Source organism: Zonotrichia albicollis, chromosome 3 (genome assembly GCF_047830755.1).
Source record: "Zonotrichia albicollis isolate bZonAlb1 chromosome 3, bZonAlb1.hap1, whole genome shotgun sequence".
NCBI classification, from domain to species: domain Eukaryota; kingdom Metazoa; phylum Chordata; class Aves; order Passeriformes; family Passerellidae; genus Zonotrichia; species Zonotrichia albicollis.
Genome location: NC_133821.1, coordinates 45471830 through 45496303, shown reverse-complemented (window position 1 = coordinate 45496303; position 24474 = coordinate 45471830). Strand labels below are relative to the sequence as shown.

The following is a 24474-nucleotide window of genomic DNA, read 5'->3' as shown; positions in this document are numbered from 1 at the left end:
AATAGGCATTGCAACAACATTTGGAATTCACAGACCTTTCCATGAAGAACCAGAGACCATCAGCAGTTTGTTGTGCAATCATGTGCCTGATTACATGAGTCAAACTATTAACTCTTTTGAGTTGTAATAAATTTTGATTTTATTTATAGCTGTTTACAGCAATTAATGATCACAGCTGAAAAGAAAATAATATTTGAGAACAAAAGAAACCTCTTACAAGCCAGTTTATTAAAGTCAGCAATTAAACTGACAAAAGATCAACGGAGTTGTGACAGAGACCTGTAAAAGTCATCGTAATTCACTTCAGTGCCTCTAGGAGGGCTGTAAGTTTTAATCTTACAAATGCAACTTTTCACCCTAAAGCCTGAGACACCCATCCAACATGTCAAAAAGGATTTCTCATCTTTCTCAAAATCCTAAGTTCAATGCAGACACTCGCTTCTTACAGAATGAGCTACTGCAGTCTCACAAGCATGCTTTCAGGCACACTAGTGGCTCTGCTGTCATTCCTGTGCTCTGACACTGCCTTCTCACTCCTGCACACGATGGGTTTTGTATTCTCTCAGATTCAAAACTTGCAGGCTGTTCACTTCCTTTCTTATTTGTTAATTGTGTCTCTTCTAATGACAATACTTTAGGCTGTTTTTTGGTATTTCATAATGTCTGTAACAAAGGCACTCTATGCACATTAAAGAGAGAAGTAACACCTCATTAAAAGGATAAGAAAATCATATTGTGAATTATTATTAAAGCACCAGACAGTAGCAGTACCGGATGATAACGCAGTTCTGTCCCATGGGGCTCATTACTTGAAGGTACAGCTGGAAAAGAGATATTACCTGTACAGAGGCACAGGTTCCCCAGCATTGCTAGTTTGTCCTAGTCTTGTACATGGAATCCTGCTCCTGAATGTCCTCAATGCCAGCCTGAGCAAAGCAGGGCTCTGCAGCTCACACAGCCCCTCAGTCCCAAGGCACCAGCAGGACACCATCACTGCTGAAAAACACAGCTTGAAAACTTTGATTTTTCTACCTTTCCTATTCAAACTAATGTCAAATGGGAGTTGACACCATTTTTCAGTGAAGGAAGCATTTTCTAGGAAGAATGAACTTTCCCAAGGGACTAAAATTACTTACAAGTTCTGCTCAAATTTAGTCTGTAGCCCTATAGCAAAGAGAGGGAAGAACATGGAAATATTCAAATGTTTGGATTTCTGTTGCTTTTAAGAGCCTAATATTTAAACATGTTAACTAACACAAATGTGCATTAAAACTGAGGTAGAATACAATTTAGATACGTTATCTAGATAACATTTATTTTGGTTTTCCTCCAGGTCCTATTTTTGTCTACTGGAAAATGAAAAAGTAAAAAATTTGTTTCTAATGGTGTGGACAACAAAATATTTAAGTAGACAATTCACTAATCATATGATCAAGAGCTGTTTCAGGCATCTTTTCCAGTGATCTATGTGAAACACCACAGGAACATGAAAACCTGTGAACCAAGTGAAAAAAATGACATGCTAAGTTTGTAGCAGTGCTCTGGCAGTGAACTTTTAAGGTGCCAAATAGGAAAAAGGGCAATGTGACAGAGTGAGTGAGCTGGAAGAGAAACAGTGTTACATTCTTGAGCCACACAGGACAAACTCAGTCCTCCGAGACTTTGGTCACCTCTTACAAAGGGCTGCACTTCTGCCTGACTGGAGCTCCCGTTTCACTCAAGGACTCTTTTCAAGCTGCCAGCACAAACTGCAACAAATCATCAGTGCCCATGCTCCTCCCTGGGCTTGGGAGTCTGCTTGGACTTGGCCAAGTGGAGCTGTCCCTGCAGCTCCTTGCAGCACTGGCATTGCCAGGGCTGTTCATCCTGCTGCTGCTGCGAGTCTCACCCAGAGCGTTTCACTGCCTATGTCCCCAAACTCTCAGAGATGAGGATATTTCCTGTATCTGGTATCAGTATGGCAACAGGAAACATGAATATTTTATCAGTGAGTCAGGAATATTTTCATTCTGTCCACCATTCTTCTGAAAAACACATTTGCACAGCCCGATGCAGAGTTAAAAGGATGTGCACACCTGCTTAGGGATAACTTGCGTTCAATGAACAGGACATTTATATAGCATTTAAATATCAACATAAATGCTGTAGCCATATATCAATAAGGACTCAACTTTGTAATCATACTTGCTGCTGAAAACAGCTGATAATTTGGAGATAGGAGCCATAAAAAGTCAGGAATTAATGGTGTGTGGTTGAATGTGGTGTTGTGTGGGGAGGAGATGAGTGAAAGAGCTGAAGTGTTTACAGAAGAGAAGATATTAACCTTTGTACAGGAGTCAGAGTAGTGAGAATGTCCAGAGTTATGCCTATGAAAACAAACAATCAAAACATTATTTAAAAGGGGTGTCAGGAGTCCAGGAGAAGGTTTCAAAATGGGTGAAGGATGAATAAAAAGAATAAGGAAGAAACTGGTGGAATGAGTGGATGTCAAAATAGTAGGTGTATCCATATTATAAAAATACGAATAAAAATCCTTTTCTTCTATTAAGATTAATTTAATTTATAGATAGAAATGATTGCTTAAAAGTTATTAGTAATATTTAAATGAATTTTTTTCTTTCCACAAAACTCAGATTCTCTGTGCAAGACAGATTTTAGATCACTGAGATATACAAATTTTTTAATCCCAAGGACCTGTTGTACAAATGTGTTTATTAGAGCTTTGTATAGGAAATGCTACAACCCCTGTATTGGTGGAATCAGAATTCAGTCTTTGCAAGAGTCTCACTGAAGGTGGCAGGATTATGTATGTTACTAAGTACATCACATTTCTGTGTTTTGCACTATGATAAACTAAAACATGTCCACAGCTAATCCTGGATTTTTTTGTCAGTTTATACCTGATTTTCCAGTGCAAAACTGGATTGATTTCTTTTTGTTTAGTTTCATGACTCATAATGGCATTTTGAAGCTAAATTCCTTTTCAAAAAGTCATATAAAAAGATAATCACAAAAGTCTCACCCTGGGGATGCTATACCGATGTTTATATCAACATTTTAAATAGCAATGGAGCCCAAGTTTTTGGTTTTGGGGTTTTTTTTTTGTTTGTTTGTTTGTTTTGTTTTTTATGTTTTTGTGGGGGTTTTGGGTTTTTTAGTAGGGTGTGTATTGAGGGAAGTACTAGCTGATCACTGAAAGACTGAGACCAACTGGGCCACTGGGATTTGTGAGGATCAGGAGCTAACGAAAGGAGTCCTTTAGCTCTACGCATGCTAAAACCTGTAGGCTGGGACAGAAGAAAAATGAGGCCCAACAGAAAACCTGGCTTCAGATTGGAACATCAAATGAGCTTCTTGCTGCATGGCAGGCTGAGCCAAAGCCCACACAGCCATGGAAAAACATTCTTACTTTTTCTTGTTCATTCTACTGAGAATAATGAGCATGGGAGAGACCTGGCTTCCTGTAGACCAGTCTAGGACTACCAAACTGTAGCATTACCATCACCTAAAGATTTTTCACTAACAGTACTATAAAAATAGTTCTGAGCTGAGGCTCATTATAACCAATATTGTGTCTCACTATTTTTTTGTTAATGTCCAAAACTGCTTCAGCAGATCAAACCCCATCACTTGCTAGACTAATTGCTGGTTGTTAAAATAAGGACTGCAATTTACCACTTACTATTGAATTCTTAATTTGGCAGTTTATGAAATTTAAGATCACATGAAAGCACATCACAGATGAAAGGATGTATGTTTAATTGCTTAACAGTTTTGCTGCTGTGCAGAGACTGCAGAGCTGCTGTCCAAGAGTGATCTCTTGGGCTTCTTCCCTCTCACTTCCAGAAGTGAGAGCTATCGTTACAACACAGCATTCTCCTTCCAGGAGTTTTCCAGACTGATTCAGGTAAGTGTGGAAATTCATATTTATGAGGCAGGTCTAAGAACAAATCAAAGTACGCTTTGAGAGTCTGGCATTCCTGGCTGTGAAATGAATGGCTAATCTTCCACTGACTTTAAAGTCAGCTGGAGCAGCTTCAAAAAAAAAGACAAAAATGCAATACTTTAATTCTTCAGGAGTGAAAGTTGTTACTGCCAGTAGTAGGTATGCATCACATGAGCTCTCCAGCTGATGCTTAACCTGACCTCAGAGATACACAGACTGTCAGCTGGCAGTTTGTATGACAAAACATCACATACATTTGTGAAAAGTCACACTGAAGACTAAACCTTCTTCTGTTTTCATAAGCACAGTCTAATTGGATATGATAAATAGCATAAATGTAACTGTCTTCATATTTCTGCAGATAATAAAGTCAAATTCTCATTTGGTATTGTCCTACTTCTAAAATTTTAATGAAGCATTATGATAAGAGCCAATTTTCTCTGTTTAATCTAATCTGAACATAACAGACTCAGAACAGCACAATTACTGTGCTATGGCATATATAGAAAATTACTCATTATTACTGAGCTCCAAAGTGGAGAAAGAGAATATTTCCAAAGGCACAAAATGTCTAGGGCTATAATTCCTGTTTGCACTAATAAGAAACTCTCACAGTACCATTAGCAAAGTAATCAGCTTTTCAGTATTTTAAGGTCACAAAAATAACATTATAGAAATAAGAAAATAATTTTACATTGTATTTTTGTTGTTGTTTAGCTATTCTTATTTTCAGATAAATATCTTTATATTTAAGATTTCATATTTAAGATCAAGGGCTGCATCAATCTTGTCAAAGTGACTTTAGTCTGAGAAACAGCGATAACAAAGCATATATATTCACACACTGAAGTTATTGATGGATTCCTGCTCTTTGCCAAATTAATTACCAAGCAGTATTTGATCTTTTGTGAGTTGATAAATATACTGGATCAAACATTTATAGACTAAAAGATCCAAGATGAAACGTTGGATATCAAGGCTAACAGTTTTGCTGCACACCTCAATGCCTCAGCCCACAGGCGCAGCATCCTGCCCTGTCTCAACCCAAACTTAATGATCCCACTATCCGTTCTGCTCCATCATTTTTGATCCTCAGTGCCATCTATTTTTATTATAAGTATGATTGTGGTAAGAAAGGTTTCTGGCATGTCACTGTTTGTTCCAAAAAGGTCTTAAGGCAAGGAAGAAACCAGCAGAGAAAACAAACAGCATCCTCGCTGAAAAGGAGGGCCTGCAGAGCACATTCCCAGATCTGATGGCAATCGCAGTGAGACCCACTGCCAGCAGCTCATATGCTGTGATAATGACTTCTCCATTACCAGGCAATCTCAGCCTCATGACTCTGCTTAATTCCTCCATGAATCGTGTCAAGGAGTCAGTACCCCCTCCAGCAGGGAACAAAAACCTGCTACCCACATATTCCAAGATTTGAATGCTCTCAAGAAAAAAGATCTCCCTTTTCACACTGCACATTGTTTCTGTAGGTTCTCTCTCTAGTGCTTTTTGTCCAAGTAACAAGATCTTAAGATAATGAGAAGAAGCCTAAAATAAACCATAAATTCTCATAAACACAAACCTTTGCAAGTAGACACTGAAATAAAGCCAAATAGAAGAGAGATTTTACTGGGATGCCATCTGAAAGCTTGGCATTTTGCAGCCTCTCAAGATCATGAGAGAACAAAGAGAGCCTTAGTCGTTTTTTGTTGAGACGTGTATCCCCACAGGTAAGAGTTGGAGGAAAAACATGATTATTGGTCACTATGCAATCTTGCAAATAAAACCATATTTTCTGGGGAGATATAAAATAACAGTTTTCCTTCTGTTCACAGTGAAAATATGCTCTGGTAAATTTAAACATCTTTAAAAACCTAGCTGCTTTCTTACTCTGCTCCTGGTGTGGTGTCTGTTGTGGATAGTACAGACAGCCAATATACACATGGCTACAGGATTTTATGCATCTAGGAGATTGATTCTGGCATCAGCAGTATCTCCTCTCACCCTCTCAAGCATGTAACACCAGGGATATTGCACCAGGGATTATGGTAAGGGAGGAGGCAATGAGAACAACTAAAGGATGTAGCAACAAAGTGAACACTAGGAGAGAAAACAGAAGGAATAAAGGAGAAAAATTGGCTCCTGGAATGTTACTCCTCCATTTCAATATCTTTGCAGTGGGAATAATTCTACATTGGCCAGAAGAGATGTTCAACTTAATTCCTCCTTTCGTGCTACCTCATCCTACAACCACCTGAGAGATGCCTGCAATCAAACCCTGGCCTGAAGCTGTACAACCAGGACTATCTACTGTGGGCTCTAAGCAGCTGGGGCAGAGCTAAAAGCAGCACAGTCAGACACGTCCCACCCCCCAAAACTCCAGGGCAGCAATAAAGGCAAGAGAGATGTATTACTGCAGGTTAATAAATACGTGAGAAAAGGCCACCTGCCACCTCTCCTCACCCCCTCAATTGTCAAGCCACTGTTTTCTTGTTTGTAGCAAAAGTGGACATGGCAGTTCCATGGTATCACGGGCTCTATTCCTGGCCAAGGGCAGTGGAACCATTGCCTCATCCTGTGACAGTGCACAGCCAGTTGGCTGCTCTCAGATACACTGAGACTTCAGTGATGCCATCGCCTACATGTAGGGAAAAGCTTTCATAACTGCACCTTGTGTGCCCTTAGCATCTCACTGAACTTTTGGGACCTAGCTGCTCAACCCTTCATTTGCCATTCTGGGCACAGTCTGGGGCAGATTCCTTGGAAAACTTTACACATGGAGATGCAGTTATCTGTGAAATTAAGGAGCACCTAAAGCAAGCAAGAAGTAATAAGCCATTATGGGAACACACAGACAGCAGGTACACAGTTCACAAATGTGACTGCTAAGAAGGATCTTGGGTGGTCTCTGAAGTCACCTTACTTGGATTCCACATGGAACTAAGGCTTGCAAACAGACAGTCCAAGAGAATATATACTGGGGGGAAATTTCATTCAGCTCTCCATCTTTAAATTCAGTGGTTATCTTTACTATGAAAATATCCCAAGGAGGCTTTAAATATGCTACTCAACTAAAAATTTTACATAAAGAAGGGGAGAATAATCCATACTCAGGAATTTCCACCACTTTTCTCAGCTCATTTTCCCATTTGCTTTCCTTCTCACATTTTCTCATACAGAAAATCTTGCTTTTCTCACACAGAAAATCCACTGCTTCTTTATTCTTCACATTCCTCAAAGGATTCTGCTTTTTCTACAGTGTTTGGAATAAACAAAAATCACATGGAAGTGCGCCATGTAGTCTTGTTACTATATTTCAACAGAAGGTATGCAGTATTTTTCTGAATGCCTGCACAACAAGAAGCTGTGTCAATATCCTTGCAGGGTTTTTTTCCTGAGGTCCTGGGAGATGCAGTAAAGCAGCACTTGATGTAATTTTCTTCTATTGTAGTTCTGCTGTACACATGTAAAACTAAACAAACAAGATTCTCATTTTGAATGTGTTAATCACGCCCACAGTTTGAGACCAACGAAGAATTAGATTAACTTGTATCTGTAGGTGTGCGCGTTAGTCTGCATAAACCACACACACAAACACACACACACTTTGTACAGATGTGGGAAAGTCAGGTACCCTTTATTTCTCTCACTGTGTGCTGTGACTATCTCCAGTGGAAGTTGGTGTAATGAGGGTCACATATCATGATTGTCAGATACAACATAGTAGCAATTACCCAGGCCAGCAGCAATTGTGACCACTCTCTGCACAAGGGAACAATTTCTAGAAGTGGCTCATAAGCTGACAAGATTAAGAGTGACCAAAGCTGATGATTAAAAGTTTTGACTAAATCTGCTATCAGCAGTGTTACAGAACTGTAAAGCTGAGGAGGGAGGTGTCTGCAGTTGAACATTCAGACTGAAATGCAGGGCCCTTTCCAGTTTTACCTGCAGCACAGCACCAGCCATTTTCAGTGAACACTGGTCTGCAGAACACTTCTGTAGTCAAAAGTAGTTGAGAAAATTAAATTTGTCACAAAACCCTACCCAGCCACAGAAGTATTTGTTTGGGAAATGGTCAGTCGTTTCTTTTAAAGTGCTTGGATGGTCTATGAGCCATCTAGCTAGGAAACAACAGCAACAACAAAATACCTATTATATATCATATATGTGTGTGTGTGTGTGTGTGTGTGTGTGTGTGTGTGTGTCACTGTATATAATTTGTCATTAACTACAGATTAGCAGGAATAATAAGTATGATATGAAAAGTTCTTAGTCTCAAATATGCCAGCAGCACCGAATAACTTTGAATGAAATATTTTAGGGACATAACTTAAGGACAGTTCTTAAACATGAAAAGCAGCTACAATGATTTTGATATTCCATGCTGTATAGAAATAATCAAATTCTTCTTCGGAGGAACATGAAAAGCCCTGCAGGTCATTGGTGCTAGATGAGAGGGTGAGGAAAACATTCAGTACAGGCAGCAGTGTGCAAGCTGCAGATTGAGCTCTGGGTGGCAGGAGCCCCAGGCAAGAGGCCATGAACTGGACCCTTTGCACAAATAAAAAGGGCACAGAGACTTGTGCAGAAGTCAGGTAACTGAACTGAGAGAGACACAGCAGAAGCTGAGGACAGCAGGAAGAGCCCAAACTTTCATATGCACAGACTATGAAGGCATTAAACCCAGGGGTTACTTTATTTGGTATCCCTTCCTGGAAGCACTCAGCTTGAGCTGTTCTTATATTACTGCATCATTAATAAATTGCTTTAAGGATGCAAGAGAAACCCAGCCAAGAACAAAATCTGATCTGATTGTGTGACTGTGGTGGGTGTTTGCAGGGAGCCAAGCCGGGCATCCATGGGCTCACCAGAGCCACCCACTGAGATGGGGCTTCAGTCCCAGCAGTGCAGTCCCTGGTGGTGGGAGTGTGGCTACCAGAGTGCCCTCTGAACAGTCAGGCAGGAGACTTTCCTTACACATGAGACATTATAAGATAAGGTAGTATAAGAGATGTACCACACAGCCTTGAAAAATGCCAAGGGTCACATGGGCTAGCCCAAGCAATCTGTTCTGCCCTTACACTCTGTGACACTTGGTGCACTTTTTATCTCAGCGTGGCTTGAAAGGAAAAACACATCACCAAGAGGCAGGAAGAAGAATTTGGAAGGAGAAAAGAATGAAAATTCTGTCTTTCTCCATTTATTTATTATTCCAAGGTTGGTATGAGACCTGATTGAAGTCCTATCTGGGTGTGTATCTTAGTTAATGTGTCAACAGGCATTTGGAATAGCAACTCTGTCCATTCAACCTGCTCAATCTGACTGAAAGAATTCAGTGTGCTTTGAATAAAAGCAAGACTGCCTATAACCAAATGATTGCAAAGATGGAAGGAGTGGATGAGTGCTTTGAGCAACTGAGTCCAGTTTCAGTCATTGATGCTGACATTATTGTATGATGAATCTTAAAATGAGATTTTTTTCCTCTCCTTACTTTTCCTTCTAGAATATGGATCCGTACTCTCCACCTTCAGAAATATTTACTTTTTGCAGCTGCAACTGAATAATGGCTGATTCATCCCAAATAGTTTTATCATAAATACCTCCTTTGGGTTAATGAGTTCTTCAGTTTCCAGCAGTGTCCTCTGGACAGGCATATGGGAGAGAACCTCCCTCTCCAGCCCCATTCAACAAAATCATTTTACATTCCTAAGCCAAATTCTTTTGACTTCTTAAAGATGTTTTCCCAAATATCCTTTCCCACCATGAGATCCTAGCACAGACTCATGCTATTGGCCCCAAGACATCTGTCTTTAGGCTGTGCCCTGCTGAACCCATTTCTACCCTTGCTGCCCTCAAGATCACACCATGTCAGTATACAAGATTCTGATATTGCCATACGCCACAGATGATTCCTATATGTGTCAGTCAACTTAATTTTCATGCTCCTGTCTTTTATGCCAAGGTCTTTATTAGAAATAGTAAACAAACTTTGTCCAGAGAGTCCTTGAGAAAATTGTCTAGTAACCTCTTTGAGCTTGATCATTTGCCTCACAGCATGACTCATTGTCATCTCTCATTTAGAGAGCTTCTTACCACATCTCAGTTCCTATAATAATCTCCATCTTCACCATTTTAGCTGATAATTTCCCATGTGACGCTGCATCAGTTGCTTTGCTCAAGGTCAGACAGATTTGATCTACTGCTTTTGTCTACAGAATCACAGCTTTCTTTTTTTAGAAACATGAATGGAGATTCTTATCAATCTTTGATTAGACAGGCATCAGGATAGCCTGACACAATGTGCCTCTGACCAAGCCTTACTACATTTTATCCCCCTTTCCTTTTATCTGCAGAGTTTTAATTAGTGTTTCTTTCAAAGTTTCCTACATAATCCCTGCATGCAAGTGAGGTCAGTAAAGTTAAAAAGCCATAAAGAGATATTTTAAGTCCCCCAGAAGATAATGTAATAGTTAAGACAAAGTGATATTATGATGCAGCTGTGGATGGCAGGGGGAGGCAAGATCCAAGTAACTTAACCTCTAACCTCTAACCAAAGTTATGCATATTCTCCCTGTGTTTCCTCTATAAAATCAGGGAATGAATTATCCAGTAAAATGTGGAAAAGCAAGAACAAGTAGAATTAAATTCATAAGCCTTACTGTACCAGCTCAAATCAGCAGTCCCTCTCCTGCAGGGCTGTCTCTGTCAGGGTGCCATAGCAGGTACCTAGGGAAGAGGACAGAAACAAGAAAAGCTCACTGTTCTGCTTGCCCACTATCCCAGCTCCACAGTTTTGTGGTTAATGGATCATTCAGGAAAAGGCATCATCTATCTGTCAAATAGTTCTTATTGTGCTGCATTGCTTTCCACAAATCAATGTAAGCTTCTAGCATTCACAATATCTACGAAAACCTTGTTGACTTTGAGTTCATTACCAGCTGCTTCTTCTGGATGCCCTGTGGTTCTTTCACCAGGAGAAACACGGAACCATCACACCTCGTCACCTTCTCCACTCCACAATACAATTCCTCTGTTTTGCCCCTTAGCTCTGTTTTCTGGAGTTGAGCAGCCGTACCCATGGAGGTATTCCCTGGCCATAAAAGCCATTGAACACCTTCAAGCACCTTTGCTCCCCTCCTCTGGGCTTTGTCTTGGCTTTTCTCTGCCTCTTCCATCCTACTTTTGCCCAAAGCAGTAAGGCCATTCCCAGAAGGGGAAGAAAGTTTAAGATCTTTCAGGATGAAGCCAGATCCACACAGAGATTGCTCTGGGAGACACTGAAAAGCACCTGGAAGACAGTACATTCATTGGTCACAGCCAGCATGTCCCACTTTGCTCTGCACTGGTGCCGGCCTCACCTCAAGTCCTGTGTGCAATTTTGGGCACACAACATAAGCAAGATATAAAAGCTATTAGAGAGTATCCAAAGCAGAGCTGTAAGATGTGAAGGGCCTTGAGGAGAAGCTGCATGAGAACAGATGAGGTCACTGAGTCTGTTCAGCCTGGAGAAGAGGAGTCTGAAGGTCTCCTGCACTTATAAGTTCCTCATGAGGGAAAGAGGAGGGGCAGGCACTGATCTCTTCTCTGTGGTTCCCAGTGACAGCACCTGAGGGAATGGCCTGAAGTTATGTCAGGAAGGTTTAGGTTGGATATTAGGAAAAGGTTCTTCACCCAGAGGGTGGCTGGAACAGCCCCCCAGGGAAGTGGTCGCAGGATCAGCCTGACAGAGCTCAAGAAGTGTTTGGAGAACACTCATGGGCACACAATGTGTGTGCAGGGCCAGGAATTAGACTTGATGAATCTTGTGGATCCCTTCCAACTCAGCTTATTCTGTACTCCTGTGAATTTCCATACTCCTGGTCTTGACCCTTCAGAAAAATCTAACACTTTAAACTTTGTGAACCCCATTTTTAGGTGTCTGCTTCTGGTTCAGCGGGTAACAAACCGATACCAGCTAATTAGCACTTGGCACTGCCATGTTTAAATCGTGTTTGAGAGATACCGCCCTCACACCTGCCTGAGGCCATTCATAATTTCTTTCTGATTTACCTTTAATTTCTGCACAAGATGTTTGTTCACTGAACAGATCTAATTACCCAGTTACAGACAAATTGCCCCTCACATCCTGCATAAAAAAGGTCAGATAGACATTAACAGCCCAGACAGTGGAGCAGTACCAGAGTGGGCCTGCCCAGAAGGGCTGCCCGCTGCCTGGGGCCTCAGCTCTGCCCAAGCACATGAAGGCTCCAACAAGCTCCAGCACAGCCCTGAGCAGGCAGCCAACAGTGCTGTCTTATTTTATTTGGAGGGAAGGGAGAAGCTAATAGACCACTGTAGAAATGGCACAAGGGAAAAGCGGGCATGCTTGTTTTAATACTCTTATTAAAGAAAAGCATAGCATTACTGACTCTTTAACTTTTCATTCAATGACACTTATGCTTATTAATTTATTAGAACTTTAATTTTTACCAAGTGGCTGCACAAGCAATTACTTTCAGCTGAAGAAGGACTTGTGATTTTTTTATTGTGAACTCAAAGAAGAAAGTGAACATAAATTTGTTATACCATGTTCATCCAGAGCACAGATGTGATTGAGATTTTCAGCTTCCCCTGACACTGCATGTCTGCTGACATTGCACATGTGAGCTAATATAAAAATTGATACAGTACCTGTATGTCTTGCAAAGCTTTAGAACTGATAGTCTTTCTTACACACAATGGCACAAACTTCCACAGTTTTTCAAAACTGTGTTCTTTTTTAAAAGGAGCTTTTGCTGGTGATGCAGATTTCTTCAGGTTTGTGGTTTTCTACCACAACCAATATAACAAGAGAACATTGCCCTCTGGTGTCACAAGCTTTGTGCTTGGCAGAGCTTGCCACCTGCACTTTCTTACCCCTTTTCTTCCTTCTCTTTATTCACTGTACTGAGAGCCAGGCTGTGGTTTAAAGGCATAAATAAGCAGAAGGTATGGAAAGGATTGTTTCCTTTTCAATGGGGAATTTTTTGCAGTCATGTAACAATTGCAATGGGTGAGAAAACAATCTATCTAAAGTACTGAAAGCCAGAATTAGCTCCCTTCAGGTTGGATGATGCTATTAAATCTTAGCTGATTCTTTTTTTTTGACCAGTTTATCAATTTATTTATTCATCCTCTTGAATAGGTTTTTTTTTTTGATTTTGAAGTGAATATTAGAATCAAAGCTATCAGAAGACTGAAGCTAAATTTGGTAGCTTATGCTACCAACAGCTTTACTAACACCAGTGTTTTTCTGATCATAACTGAGTTCTCCAGCTCTGCACTTGGAGACATCTGAGTTCTGCCTAATTGCTCAAAGGTTTGTCCACAAGCACACTCCAGTATATTAGGACAAAGGAGTGGCAGAAAACAGCCAAATCAAATGCAAAGAGCCAAATTGTTTCTTGCTGTTGGATGATAGTACCAACAGAGAGAGAAGAAGCATCATTGTTTAAGTAGTTGGGGAAGGGACAGGAGAGGGTGCAGTGGGAGTAGCACAAAGTTTAAATTTATCTTCCTAGCCTTGCAGGCTCTGCTGTCAGATGGTTTGCACAAAGCAGAATAGTAAGGTAAAGTGCCAGATTTTTGTTACAACTCTTAAAGCCAAAGATCATTTTTCCACTTAAATATTCCAAGTGTTTTGTAAATGCCAGTTTCAAAGAGATGGTTGCCACAATGAATAGATCTTTTTGCAAGCTAATTAGTCCATATGAAATGTATAGACAGTCATTTTTGCTAAGGAGACAATGATGATTCCAACAGATGATCCATTAATTCCATCAGCTACTTGCAGCCACTCTGCAAACCACAAGGGACAGAAGTTTAAGGAACAGCCTTAAAACATAAGGTAGAGACTGACTTCAGGGGTGGCCAGATGGTGCTGCTTGTAACTGGCTGCCTGTTAGACAACTCCCTGGACATCATCTAATCACCTTTTGCTCAGTGGGATCCTACATCTAGCTTGAGCCTGATAATAGGTGATGTTCTAGGCTCAACTCTATGTAGGCCCCCTCACAGACCATGGAAACATATCCAGGGATTATTTTTTCTCCTCTTCCCCTAGATATTGGAGGGACATGCTCCTCTTAGTGCATTAACCAGAGATAAATAGATAATAAGATGAGAGCAGGCACACTATATGTGGCTTTTTATCTGTCCTCTGGACTTTTTCCCAGATGCACCAGACCAGTTTTTGACCCAGGTTCTCCACTAGCTTCCAACCACTGAATTAAACCCTTAATGATAAAATGAACACAGATTTTCTTCCCGGCCATTTACAGGACTGCTCACTTTAAATTATTAACCAAAAACCCCCTCATTTTTCTGCTCTTACAAGAAAATATAAATTGCCCTCTTGAAGAATTGAGGGCTGACATTATTTTTGTGCATCTCCTGATTTGCAGATGGCTTTTACACAGGCCCTTGCTAACAAAAGGATTGAAAGAGGGGAAGTAGGAGGCTGAGGTCAGATATGATGTTTAATTTAGAATCAGAGAAAAAAGAAAGCCTGTAAAACTGAAAATTGAGAGGAACTTCAAGATAGGCATCACCAAAAAATTTACAAGGGAAAAAAAAACCCAAAAACCATTTTATCTTTTAAAAAGAAAATTACATGTAGATAAACAAGCTCTGAAAAATCTCTTGAAGTAGTGAAGAGGGAAGTAGGGAGATAACTGTATAAGAAAAATTGGTGCTGTAACCAAAATGCAGTCTGCAAGCACTGTTCTATAAAGCTATTTAAAAAAACAAACTGTAGTAATAAACATGTGGTAAATATGTATTTTGTTCTGCTTTTAATGTCTTTGACAACATCTGTCTACACCTCCCTTATTTAGAGCCAGCAAAGTTTTTTGGTGGATCTATACCAGACCAAATTAAGGCATTGATCAGGCTGAATTTTACTTCTGCTTGCTAAGTTACTTCTTGGCTTGTTCCTTCTATATTACTTCTTGGCTTCTTGACAGTTTGGAGGATTTGGCAGCAATGAAGCTAAAACTTGTGTCAGACTACAGTGCTTCAATCTGGGTGTGAAATTCAATGACCATTTGAAATTCAGATTCTGCAGAGTCATGACATAAACAAATGTAGCATTGAGATCCATTCTCCATAGGAAGCTGTTTAGCAGACAGAGAGCAGACTGAAAAAGGTGGAGTGACCTCATCAAAACTGATTGCAAGAATACCACACCAGGGACCAGGCATCAATTTTGCCCTAAGATTTATTTGTAAATCATGTCATGAATGCTCTTTGTGGCTGGTAGATCCCATTTATCTGGTTTTGTGAAACAAATATTTAAAAAGAAAAAGCAATTTACACATTACCTGCCAGGTGTGGTAGCCAACAAGCCTCTGAAAGGTGTTGCTTTGTCCTATATGCCAGAGGGCCAACATTTTCCTATGCACCAGTTTGTCTTGCCATCTACTTCTAGACTTATCTTTTAGGATCTTAAATAAATCCATGGAGATTTTTACTTGTCACTCCCAAAAACCTGCTGAACTGCCTTTTTGATTTTGGTGCCATGAGTTCAGAACTATTGCTGCACCTCTGTTGGCAGAGTAGCGGCCTTCAGCAAGTGATTTATATTCTTGACATATTGCTTTCAAAGGATGCTGTTAGAAAACATGACTGAGACCACACACTGGAAAGGTTTCTCCTTAGCTCCTGCATAGGTGTCTCCAGAAGCTGCTTAGTCAGCCTTTGCAAACTCCTGAATTTGCAAGTTACTGTAGGCTGAAGAAGGCACTGGAGCCACTGGAAACTGAGGCAGATTGCAGACAAGCTGACTTTCCCTTCCCTCTCTTCACTTATTTACCAGATTATAAATTTGCATACAAGCCTGCCTGGGAATAGGCACACTTGGGAAGAAGGCCTGCAGAAGAGAGCAGTATGCTTCAGGGGCAGTAGCACAATGAGGCTGATCCAGACCTCTGGCCCTGGAGGTGAAGTGCAGGATCAGTTCCCCAGACATCTGTTTCAGCTGTCATCCATCTGCTTTTGGACTTCACTCACAGCTGTGGCAAAGCTCTTAGAGGCACACTCTGTCTCTTACACATTGCTCTAGCACCTGGCACAGCAGAGTGCCATCACTTTAAAGGCTTTAAGCAGCACTGCTACAATAGTGATTGGTAGAGAGAGTCAGATAATTAGTTACTTTCCAGTATACTTTTCACTAGTATAGTGTTCAATATGAGTATTGACTGGATTAATTTAATTTCAGAGTTGCAGAAGCAGCTTTATGGTATTTTTTATTTTAGAGTTGATTTTTTGTTTATCAAGACTTTATACTAGACTAGGACTATCTTTGGGGTGCTTGGAAATGAACTTTAACGTTTTATTTGCATTCAGACCCAGTACAGCTACCCTAACCCAATCCAACCATGGTATCTCTGGGTGTTGTGTGGTTGTGGCTGTTTGCCCTGGGTGTGACAGCTAATGCGGTCTCTGCTCCTTTTGGAGCTTTTCCTACTCAGTTGTACTGAGCAGATAAACTCTGTCATTCCCCATGTAAATCCCATTTCCCAATACCTCTCCTGCCTTTCTGTCACCAGCTGAAAGAAGAAAACATGACTCCCAAGCTACTTTAAATTCTCACAGGTCTACTGAAAGCAGTAGATGCAAATCTCATCATAAACTGATACAACTCCATTATTTTCAGTGGAACTATGCCCATGAACACAAGTTTCAGATCCAATGCTTTCCAAAATCATTGAGACCACTACCCTTTGGCTGTGTCTGTTTAATGGTTTCTGTTGTAAGTTACTGTTACCAACACAGACTATTCTTCAGCCTAAAGCTCCTGATTGAACTGGACCAGCCTCCTACACCCTTAACCAGAGCAGTGGTTCCAAGTGTAAGTCTATAAACAGAAATGCTGGGACTTGACAGCAGCCTGCCTTTTGGGAAAATCTGGTTTATGTCTCTTGTCTTTAGAACAATCACTCATTTTTAATGAGTTTGGATTTTTTTAAAAAAGTGCTGCAGTATTATTTAAGGTTATTATTTTACTGGGAAAAAGACCCAACACGTAATGAAACATTAGATATATTCATCTTAATATTCAATGCCTATTTCAACTATATTTTGGTCTCCTAGTAACATTACTAATGACTTGTCATCATGAAAGAGAGAAAGAGTGAAGCTATTTCACTGGATTCTGAAACAGCATGAAATCAAGCGCGTGTTACACTGATTTTGCAAAAACACACTGCTGGTAGCAATTCTCCCTGTGTTCAGCAAACCATGAAATAACACCATATCAGATTTCTGGCTCTTGAAAACAGGGAAGTATTCCAAAGACAGTGGCTTTTTGGCAATGTCTATCAGAAAGGTGGAAGTGCTGAAACATGGAACTTCCTTTCTTCCCCCTCTCCCCATGCTCAGATGTTCACAAAGAATCAGTGTAACAATCCTCCAGAGCACAGCTCAATGGAAACATGGAAATTAATTGTTGCAGTCACCTCATTACTCGGCTGTCAGTGTTAATACATATTTAGCACTGCACTAAGAGCGCCGGTGGTGTATGATTTTATCGCTGCAGATAAGTGCTTTTAAAGTAAAGGCTCACCACGAGCAGCTGAGCCAGGTGCTGAGCACTGGCAATACAGCTCGGGATGTCGCTGCCCTGCAGCTGGGAAGAGAGAGAGGGATCAGAGCTGCACAGCTCTCTGCTGCTGGGTCATATGAGCAGCTTAATCGTGGAAAATTTGTCTCACATGAACAGAGCAGGGCAATCACAGGGAGCCCTAAAGTCTGTATGCCATAGCGCAAAACGGATACAACATTCAGAATGATCTACAATTTGCAATTTCTTCTAAATTTACAGCGGACTAATACGAATACAAATAAAGTACCATCACCACTCTGTGGCATCAGCAAGCACAAAGACAACCCTGCACCTGCAGAGCTGTTTGGAGGCAGTGCTTCTGAAGAACAGGTCAGCTGAGCTGGAAACACCCACAGCACTACTCCTCTTTCAAAAGCCCAGCATCAAGCATTGCAATACAGAAAGAGGTTTTTTCTTTATGCATCATGGTGAAGTACCTTTCTTTATGCATCATGGTGAAGCACCCTTTCAAAACATTGGTAGGTTTGGAAATAGACTAAGCTAAAAAACTCAAAAAGTCTGTGTGAATCCAGTCCTGAACAGAGTATCTATCTCAACAAGGTTGAGGATATGGCCATAGCTGATCAGAGGCCAGATGTCCTGGAAATTCCAGTGAAAGCTAGGAAAGGTTTCCCCAGAGTCCTTTCTTCATGTGGAAGTATAACCCTGGGGAATAAAGACGGATGTGCCCAGAAAATTAAGCAAGATAGTTCAAACCCTGACAAGACAAAAGATTAGGCTGTTATTTTTAGTATTCTTTTTTTCTATGGGAGAATGTGCATAGTGAAAATGATCTCGCAAGACAAGACATTACATTTGCTGCTCATTCTTTTTACTTTCCAAAAGTTGAGTAATACATCAGAAGCAGAGGCCAGGTTTAGTTAACAGCAAACAATTGTTATAAACTCACTGCCACCAGAGTTTGTCCATACTAAATGAAATCTTTTTCTGACCTTCGTTAAAGTGACCTTGCTTTAATGGGTGTTAAATTGTCATTCACACATGAAAAGTCTTTGATTTGGGCTTTCCAGTGCTGAAGCTCTGTTTGCCCAAGCTAGTTTCTTTGGGCTGTTTCTACAGATTTTGTTCTGCAGATCTTACTTTCTCCTTCTGTGCTTGCAATGCTTGAAACATCAGTCGAAAAGGAATTTTGAGTGTCTGTAATTCACTGCAGAAACTTTTCAGGCTGCAAAGGAGACAGATGAGACACTGACACTGACAATATCAATGAAATAAATCCTTCAGCAACAATAAATTGTATCTGTGCTTGTTTATTGAGTTTGAGGGGTTTTTTTCACCTGTCCAAAGTGATGGAAACTCATCAAGACAATGCTACTCAGGTTTGGGAGTATACTTACTAGCTGACAAATTTGTAAAGCCACACAAATCTTGAAGCTTGTATAAGAAAGTAACCAAGGCATTGGCTCTTTCTTCCCTATGTCAGTGTGGCAGCCAAGAAGATAAGGAGCTCATGTCTCAAACACTGATAGCTGGACAGCTGTGGAGCCAACCAAGGACTGTTGATAACAGCAGACAAGGAATGCTGCTCGTAACACATGGCAGGAAAAAATGAGATGTGGCTGGAAAAGGGGGCCATGCAGAAGTAGGGCAGCACTCGTCCAGGACAAACTTCCTTGTTCTAATTCATGGAGATAAGCACAACACAGTACAGTGCAAGTGCAGGAATGAGGCCGAGAAGTGGACATGGACTGCAGGAGGGAATCAAGACCCACCCAAGACCCCTGAAGCCCTTCTGACCCATTTCTAGAAAGGTCTGAAAGAAAAGACTATGCATAGTAACAATTTGCCTAGAAAGGTAAACACATCATCCAAGAGGGAAAACCTGTCTGTAAAGAGGTATCCCAACCAAGTCTGGACAGAGCCCCCAAGACCATGGACATCCCATCAACTGGGTTGATGCTGGAACCAGAACTGGAGCTTATTTGCTTCCTTCCTTCTTTTTATTCTTTCTCTTTCTTTTCTTTCTCCTTCTCTTCCCCCTCTCTTTCTCTGTCCCCTTTAATTAATATCTTTCTTTTTCTCTGCCCTTTGCTTATATAGTAGGCTAGCAACTGATATACCACTTTCAATGCCAAGTAATTTACTAAAAACACTTTGTGAGTTTTTGTGAACCCCCTGAGTTTTGTCGCTCCTTTTGACCACGAGCATTTGGTAACCTTGGATGCTCTTTTTCCACACAACAGGAACAAACAACCTTTGCCCTTGAATTGTATGCCTCATTTCTAATGCACCTATACATTCCTCAGTTATGGTCTGTGCTCTTCATCTCAGTTACCACCCCAGCAGGTAAAGAAGGCTTTTAAAGACTCAATTCTTTCAAAGTAGCCATTATCAGAAAGGCTACCAGGAGGTTGCAGTGATGTAGATGGGATCTTAGGCTGATACACTTGCAGCAAGTAAAAATTCCAGAAATATTCACATGAGAGGAGAAAGACATGATTGTTACTGCAATCTACTGTGAACTACCTAGACTATTTTCTTCACCCTGAACCAGTCTTATTTCTGCACAGCAACATCCTCTTGAACAAAGAATACCCTTTCTCTTGGGCTATATGTAGTGTCTGAAGCCTGGATATTAGATACGTTTTTGGTGAAGATGGTGAGACCATGAATTCACTACTTTATTGTTGAGCCTTGCCTCTTCTTGAAAGTGAATTCAGAAAGCTGTCAGCATTTTATTTCTCTGTGGAAAAGAGAGATGGCACAATGCCTGTAGCCTTTGATGAATGTCAGCAATGTAAAACCCCTTAGTACCTCATCTTTAGATAGTCTTTAGAGAATTCATTTGCAGATTTTTGTGCTTTGGTAAATGCAGCCAGGATTCTGCTATAGGTAAAGTTTCACATGACTCAGCTCTACCTCTTGTGGTAAAATATATTCTGACAGCCAGCAGTTCAGCTGTTGGACAACAGAGGAAGAGAGACAGAAAATGCACTTGATGCTAGAGTGACAGCATAATTTACCAAAAATCTTGCTTTTCTACTGCAGTCTTGGGCATTAAAATTTGTCTCTAGTGTAAAATATGCTGTATCATTCAAAATGGAGAAATGTTACATTAGAAATCACTGGTTAAAGAGTGGCAAAAATTAAATACAACCATATGCTGCCATGTGAACAGTCAGCAGAGACTGCTGACATTTGACATGTCAAAGCCCAAAAGACTGATGTGTCTTTCAGAGAAGGCAAGGTGTAGGACAATGAGGATTACTAACTGAGAAGCAATTGGGACAAATTTGCTCCTTGCCCAGCATTGACAAGAAAGGAGTAATTTATTCTGTGCTTACCACAAAGCATGAGTACTGTGGGGAGCAGAGCTCATGTTAAACATTACCTCAGAAACTGGCTCCCCACAGTGCTTTGCTTCTTTGATATAAGGAGTCCCTACAGCATATGCCCTCCACCTGCAAACAGAGAAGTAAAATTCTGTGGATCACAAGCTGCAGAAGTGGAGCAAAGAAATTAAGGCATAGCAGCAGTGAATTTGGGGAGATAGGAGAGGATCTGACTCATCAATCACCTTTCTGGCTGCTATTAGTTTATACAACGTGATATCATGTCAATCATATGTCAAGGATCCCTGCAATGGACAGAGAGTTTCCTCTTCAGCATCTCTTTAAGTGCAAATAAAAAAAAAAAAAAAAGATTACAGCACTGACAGTTGGGGAAGATGTGCTTACCAGAATCTGTTTTAAAATTCAGATTTGCTTTTCAATTCCCTCCTCCTTTATTCTTTAGATCTATTTTTATATCCTTACATCTAAATGCACTTTTCCTGATTCACAGGATTCATGGATATTTTTTCATAATCTCTTGTAAAGAACTCAATTTCAAATATGATATTTTGGTTAGAGAGGTTTTTTTGCTTATCAGTCTGGGAGGGAGTTGAGGTTTTTTATGCTGTTAGTGACCCTTTAGACATTTTGATGCTTTTACTGTCCTTGAAAAGAAATTCTCTTTCTGAGTATTTCTAAGTACAGTGTATTCCATTTTCACTACATAAAAATTGGTGGTTATTAGCATTCCAGAGGCAACATGTCTACCAAGCTGACTGCAACAAAAATAAATTATCTGGTTTATGCTGCATGAATTCTTCCTTTATATAAATACACACATCTATGGGACTATCTAACTTCATCATCCTAGCATCAGATAGCTACATAATCAACTTACTGAAATTAAAAATTCATTGAAAAAAACATCCTTTATTTCCTAAGCTGTGTCCTGTCTGAATTCAAATAAACTATAATTACAAAAAATTTCTGTATATAAATTTTCCTAGGTGGTAATTTTCAGTGAACTACACAGCAACATTTCCATTTCATTTCAAAGATGAACAGTTTTGATGAATACTGTTGGTTTTGTAAACACAAACCAGACACTAATAACAAGGCCCTAATAGGCAAAAAAATGACGCTCTAAGGATAGGAACCTTCAGGCAAGGTTATGAAATTACATTACCAGTGAATTTACAGTAAACACTTACTAAATCACCTCAGTATTTGTATTTCAGTGAAGCTGTTGGGTTTAACAAAAATTCTAGCTCTGCTTTGTGTGACTCCACAAGACTGAGGATGAGGATGGTGCTGTCAGCGCTGTGCTCCATCATTCCCCAGTGGGCACAGCAGCTCTCCCCTCAGGGGCTGCTGTCTGTCTGAGGGGATCAGGGCAGGAGGGCCCTGCTGGGCATGCTGCCCAGACCAGCAGTGCTCTCTGCATGGGAAACACAGACAAAAAGGTACTTAGAGCACAGAAGAGTCACTTTTACAGATGGGACAACATGCAGACTTCTACTCTGCACCTGCATGAAGTTTCTTAATATGCTGTCTTAAAGATGTCACATTAAAGCTGGGGTGTGGTAATTAATCTATTAAACTTGTTCATTGATTTTTTTTTTTTAAATTCACCATCTCTGGGGTGTTGTCACTGCGTGTAACACAGAGCTACCTGTTACACAGTTATAAAGATGTAAACATGTATACATGACATGCAAATATCATCATATGCTGGGTAGTCACAGCCTTGTTCCTATTCCTATATGTGTCCGGACCTTCGGTCTTGAGCTACCTGAGGTTTTGATGTGGCTGGGCTTGCGTATACTCAGTGCATTTTTGAGCAGAAAACAAGAAATCAGAAGTCATTACAAGCATAATTCCTGTCTGTGCTCTGGAGGAGGCTGGGAAGAAAGGAAAAAGCTTAGGCTGTCATTTTATGTTTCCACAAGGATAAAGCATAATTTCAAAACTAGACAAGGATTTCTTATCACTTAAAAATACATTTCTGGACACAATGCCAATAAAAATAATGAGAAAAAACAACACAACTTCCTAAACAAACAGAAGATAATATGAAGTTTCTGACATTTCTGGCAGAATTTTCCAGTGCTGTAAGCCACGACAGAATTGAACTGAATTTTGCGATACAGATCTAACCTGGTCCTTAGAGTGAGGTTCCAACATGCCAGCACTAAAACAGAGATACAAATTTGTGTCAGGAAGGAGAGGCAGAGACAACTATCTGCACACATCAAAAGAAATGCCACTTCTGCAGATCTACTCCCTGCAAAAAGGGTTATGTTTATATTTATGAAAATGTTTTGCCTCCTGAGACCTATTTGGCCCCTTCTTGATTGCACTATTACATTTATTTAAATATTGTTTAAATTCACATCTCGTCATCCAAACATAACAAAGCCTACAAGGGAGTTTAAGATGATATAGAGCAAGCTAAAATGATCTTCAATTTTTAATTTCTGTCTTTCCATGCTAAACAAAAAGGATGAACATGTCTTCAGCAAGTGAAACATTGCTGTGGCATGATAAATTTCCAGATGGTGCTAGGAATAACTAAATGAGTTCATATCTCTGATGTAACTCCCATGAAATTAATGGCACTATACCAGGAATTAATTTGCCCTAGATCAGTGCAAGTCAAACACAGAGAACTGTAGTAACATCAGTTTTCTACACTCTATTCATAAAATGTATAAAACACAGAAATTTCTTAATTTACACAAATTCTTTTTGTAAGTCACCTCATTAACATATAATAAATTTCATTTATGCATTTTATATAATTTAACAGCAGCATACAATTATATAAAATAATTTCCCTGGAACATAGCATGTTATCTTACTTATTATCATCTGAACAAAGCTATGTAGCATTTCCACTTATAAGATGGAAAACTAGCCACTGTGGATATTAAGGGATCTGTGGCAGTCCTTTAGTGACTGATCACTACAGAGAAATAGCATTAGAAGTAGAAAAATATTTTAGAGCGTATGTCTAATGTTAGAGGTGTAGAATGGTTTGGGTTGGAAGGGACTTAAAGATTATCCAGTTCCATAAGCAGGGACACTTTTGACTAGATCATATTGCTCAAAACCCCACCCAACCTGGCATTTAACACTTCCAGGGGTGGAGCATCCACAGCTTCTCTGGGCAGCCTGTTCCAGTGCCTCACTACCCTTACATTAAATGATTTCTTTCTTATATCTAATCTAAGCCTACTCACTGCCAATTTAGGACCATTTCTCCTTGTCCTGTCTCTACATGCCCTCACAAAAAATTCCTCTCCAGCTCTTCTGTAATGTCCTTTCAGGTACCAAAAGGCTTCCATTAGGTCATATTATCTTCCCTGAATTTCTTATCAATGACAAAGCTTCCGAAATAAACCGTAAAATAAGAGATAATGAAAGTGAAACATAAACTGGAAGTTATGACCACAAAACAAATTAGGCCCAGGTTGCAAGAAGAAACAGAAACAGCATAGAAATTACACCCTAAAAATAGCAAAGACAATACCTTTGGTATAGTAATTGGGAAAGGAGAAGTCACTCTTCTAGGTAATGCTTCTAAAACTGTTTTTCTTGACAATTCCGTGCAGGGTATC

General features: G+C 40.1%; 1 long non-coding RNA gene across 1 annotated transcript in view; it reads right to left on the bottom strand.

Annotated features, from left to right (window-relative positions):
* Positions 1-24474, bottom strand: part of LOC141728683 (uncharacterized) — a 118463-nt gene that overhangs the window by 41165 nt on the left and 52824 nt on the right. Inside the window, exon 4 of the long non-coding RNA XR_012579829.1 lies at positions 10605-10666. This is a non-coding gene — a long non-coding RNA (uncharacterized LOC141728683). The remainder of the gene's footprint in view (positions 1-10604; positions 10667-24474) is intronic.